Source organism: Lygodium microphyllum, chromosome 2, assembly GCF_053477565.2.
Source record: "Lygodium microphyllum isolate KBCC chromosome 2, Lygodium_microphyllum_v1.1.10, whole genome shotgun sequence".
In the NCBI taxonomy this organism is placed as follows: Eukaryota; Viridiplantae; Streptophyta; class Polypodiopsida; order Schizaeales; family Lygodiaceae; genus Lygodium; species Lygodium microphyllum.
In genome coordinates, this window is record NC_141136.1 from 36,663,749 (window position 1) to 36,668,453 (window position 4,705).

Below are 4,705 nucleotides of genomic sequence, written 5' to 3' on the forward strand. Positions count from 1 at the left end.
TGATTTCTTGTGATTGTTCAAAATAGCTGATGAATTTCCTGAGTTCCATGGTAATCATACTGAAGATCTCGAAAGATTTTTTTTAAAAATAGAAGTGTGTTGTTTGATGGGGAGAGTGACCAATCCTGAGGCTAAACTCCAAATTCTTAGGTATCAACTGCAGGGAGAAGCACGAAATTGGTTGCTTGACTTTGAGATAAACTTGAAATTTAAGAGACAGAAATTGGACTATGAAACTACTAAAAAAGGTTTTAAAAAAGAGAAAGTCAAAGTGAGATTTGGGCGAAAATAGAAATTTGTGTTAAAAAAGATGATCAATGTGTTGACGATTTTGCTAGGGAGTTTTGAAAGATTGTGGAATCGATGGAGTTTAACATTGTTAGAAGCTGAGATAGCCCCAGTTATATTGAAGATAATGTAATTTGTAAATGGGTTGAAATTAGAAGATTGGAGAGTGAAATTAGAGGTAAAATACCCTAAGGCTTTTGAGGAAGCGGTGAAGATAGCTCAATATCAAGAGAGGAAGACCAAAAGAAAAAAATAGTTAGGGTTTGATGAACTAAGGGAAAGGTTGAGTTCAAGGCGAGTTGAGAGAAAAGTTTTTGAGGAGAAGAGAGTTAGTTATGCCTATCCTGAGAGAGGTATACTATATTCTCTATTTAGGAGAGATGCGTTGACTTGTGAGAAATCAATTAAAGTATGTGAGGAGAAACTCCCTAGGGTGGTTGAGAAGAAAAATACTTGTTTGACTGATTGGAGTGAAGAGTCTAGGAGTGTGAATTCATACCCATTGACCATGGATACTTCTAGTTTAGTGATTAGTGATTTAACTAAAGAAGAGGGATCGAATTATGATACTTTGGAGCTTGAGGACTATAAAGATGAGCCAGAGTTGGATCTGAGTTGTAAAGAAGAAAATGAGATTCCATATTATTTTAAGGACCAAGAGTTTTCATGTTCTTTGGGAGAGGATGAGAATCAAGAAAGTTTTGATATTTCTGATGAGGGAAGGTGTGATGAAAGTTTTTATAGTCACGGCAGTGTTGCAAAGAGTAAAGACAATTTAGAGAGTGTGCTTGTGTTGCCTTGGTGATAGTATAGATGGATGTGATTGCTTGAAAGATGAAGAGAGAATAGAGGATGATTTTTTGAGTTTGTTAGAAGACCGTGAGGGGGAGGGTTTAGAAACTGTAAGTTTTCAAGATGAAGTTAAGGGTTCGAGTTTGTTGCCTAAATGAGTTTGTGGAGATTTGTTGTGAGTTTGGTTATGAGTTTGTTGATCGAGAGAGTATGGAGGTTTTAGGTTCTGACTCATGTTGTGATTTTGGTGTTGGTATTGTTGACTCAGTTGAGTCTTGTGAATTGGTTGGTGATGTTTTGAGTAGCCTTGGAGAGGCTTTTGTTTGTGGTGTTGATGATGTTATTTTGAGTAGACCTAATCTCTTGCTTCTTGATAGTTGTGTAGATAATTGTTTGGTTGGTTTAGGAAATAATGACAAAGAGAAAACTTTATTTGATAGTCTTTTAGTTTCTTTGAGTTCTCCTAAAGGTTTTATGTTGTTTGTGATGATTCTGATTGGGGTTTTGAGGATCTTGAGAGTGACATTGATGAGGATGTGAGAGACAATTTGAGTAAGGCTTTAAAAAGGATTGAGAATTTGAGGGAAGAGCAGTTTAAAATCAAGAAAATAGAGTTGCAAGAGGTTTGTGAGGAGGTAGTTGGGGATTTGGTAGTTAAGGAGTCTTTGGTTGAGGTTATTGACCCGAAGTTGTTGCATTGTGAAGATGTTATTTGTAATGATGATGTTTCTTGTGAGGTTGCTTGTAAGGATACTATGGAAGGTGTTTACCACTCTTTGTGTGTGAAAGACTCGATGGAGTCGAGTCTGGAGTTGACTCCTTTTGATGTTGTGTTTGATTTGGAGACTGAGTTGGGAGATCCTTACATAGTATCTTTAGGAGAAGTTGTAGATGAATCAGTAGATGAATTTGAGATTGGCAACAAAGAAAGGGTCAAAACTTTATTTAGAGACTCTAAAAGTAACATGGTTTTTCCTAGGGAGGATGGGTGGGATATGAGGATTTTGGATTATGGTTGGGATTTGTGGGATTTGAACATTTTTGAGTGTGGTTGCGGTTTGAGGTGTTTGAAGATGTTGGATTATGGTTGGGATTTGAAGAATTTAGAGAATGATGTATTTTCCTTAGATGGTGAGGATTGTCTCAAGGATTATGATGAGAATTTCATGGATGGGTTTTGTCTACTTGTAAAGGAGTTATTTGAGAGAAATGTGCCATTTGTGTTTGTTGAGAAGATTCTGGATAGATCATTGGATTTGATTTTTTATTGGCTCATAAATGTTTCATCGTTTTATGAAAGCAACTGCTCCACATGAATGTTTGCAAACTAGGGGGAGGGCTAAATATGTCAAGTGTTTTTTTGAAAACTGAAAAGCCCTAGTCAAACTGTAGTTAGGTTTGATTTTTACTAGCTTAGTTATTTGTGTGACAGATTGTTTTGTTATTTCATAGTTGGATTTCTTATGTTTGTTTAGCCTAGGATTTGTTTATGTCATTTTGTTTTATTTGTTGAGTGTGAAACTTGATAGCCTTGGTTGAGCTTGGTATTTTTTGGATAGGTTGAAGTAGGAGTTTGCTAATAGCTATTGAACATTGAGGAGCTAGGTATGTTTTCTTGTTGAGACTTTTGCACATCACGAGGATAATGGGTTCATGAGCACTTCACGTTGCACTTATTGATGCATTGCACTCAAGGGTCGTCTCCTGTTCTTATCAAATACTTCCATGTCATGGGTTGGGATTATGCACTTTTGCACCATCATTGAGCACTAGCATGGCATGAGGTCCGCTGCAGCTATATGCAGTAAATTCTAGATGCACCCGCACATGAGAGAGCACCTGTCATTGAACAGTCACATTTCTTGCATACACCATTTGGGATGTTCATCACAAAGCTAAGAACCTCTGGTTGAGAGTGTAAGGTGGTTGGGTGAGTTAGAGGGTCGTGAAGGACGCCATCAATTGTGAGAAGGGTTGTTCATATTTGGTCAACATCTTGAGGACCATTAAATTCTTGAGTGATTGTGAGATTTTGGATGGGTGGAGCGGAGTATATCATATCTTTTTTATGAGAGTTGAGAGGTGAGGATAAGGAATTTTAAATTAATCAAGGAATTTTGTTTGCATATTGGAGCCCCGAGAGGAACACCAAGGGAAAGGAAATTCTCTTGCAAGAAAATCTATCTTGTAACATCAACAAGCTTGTTTATCATGTTTCATATGATCAGAATGAAGAAAAGAACACCAGGCACAACAAATCTTCATACAGCATCATGTAGATCTCCCACGGTTTTTAATAGAATCAACCATATTCTTCAATATCTTCACAAAATCCATCAATAGAACAAAGAAAGCAAAGGAATACACCATCTTTGAATGGAAATACATCACATAGTATTCATCTTCAATATCTTCATAGTCTTCTCTCTCAATCTTTCATATACAATCACTCTGTTTGAATAGAATTGGCTATCTCTGACTCTCTCTCTCTCTCTCCATCAATAATACATCATATCCTCACTACAATCTCTCAAAAATCACCCTCAATAATCCCTCTTAGGTCGTGGATACCCCTCCCAAAAGGTATGTCTGATATGAAGAGTCACCAGAGCCACTACAGTGTCCTTTCATAGCTCACTACTGTCACTTCACTCTAGTCTTTACTTGAGTCTTCAACAGCTACTTCTTCCACTTCTTTCAGCTCTTTTGCACTTGTATTCACCTCTTTCCAAGGCTAGAAAACTTTCCCAAAGTCACACATACATTCCACAGAACACTTACAGAAGCATACAGAACAGTCTACAGAACAGTAGCAGAACAGCTACAGTACAGAACAGAACAGAGACAGAACAGAAGCAGAAGCTCTACAGAAGACCTACAGAAGGTTACAGAAGGTCATCAAAACCACATAACTCACTCTCAAACCATTCCAAACTCTCACAAACCATTCAATAAACTTTCACAATATCTCAATCTTCATCAATCAATACTCCATCCCTCCTTACAGAAGACAATCAGAACAAAACAGACCAAAACAAAGCAAAACAGAACAAAACAGAAGGTATACAGAACCAATCAGAACCAATCAGAACCTATCAGAACATCACAGAACCACCAACAAACATCATGATCTTCCAAAACTCAATCATTACCATCCAAAACATTCTCAAACCACTTCCAAATCAATCAATCATCTCATAAAATCAACCATTCAGCTCTCAAAAACAACAAAAATCAGCCAAAAAACAAGTCATTTCAACACTCAACATATCCCCACACTTAATAAGGAAGCGTCCTCGCGACCCAGGAAAAATGGAATACAAGTTCAGTTGAAAAGCTCAACTTTGATCGTCAATATCTTTTCACAAATAATCCATCCACCACGACCCCAACTTATAACCTGTTTCTAATATAAAAATACAAAGAAAGGAAAACCCTTTATTCATTAACACCTCTTAGCAAACTAAAAATCACAACAAATTTGTAAAGGATATAAAAGTTTTCTTCTTCTTCATCTGCATCAGCTTCAACTCTCCAACCACGAACCCAGTACCACAATTCTCCAAAACGTAGCTCGTACACGAAATCCAATAGGAAACCACCACATTCATTTGACATAAATGAA

The 4,705-nt window shown here is 37.0% G+C and overlaps 1 non-coding gene across 1 annotated transcript; it reads right to left on the bottom strand.

Annotated features, from left to right (window-relative positions):
* Positions 1–4,400: 4,400 nt before the first annotated feature.
* LOC148039615 (small nucleolar RNA SNORD36) lies at positions 4,401–4,469 on the bottom strand. The gene has a single exon (XR_015688746.1). It is a non-coding gene; the product is annotated as a small nucleolar RNA SNORD36 (small nucleolar RNA).
* Between the last annotated feature and the right edge of the window lie 236 nt (positions 4,470–4,705).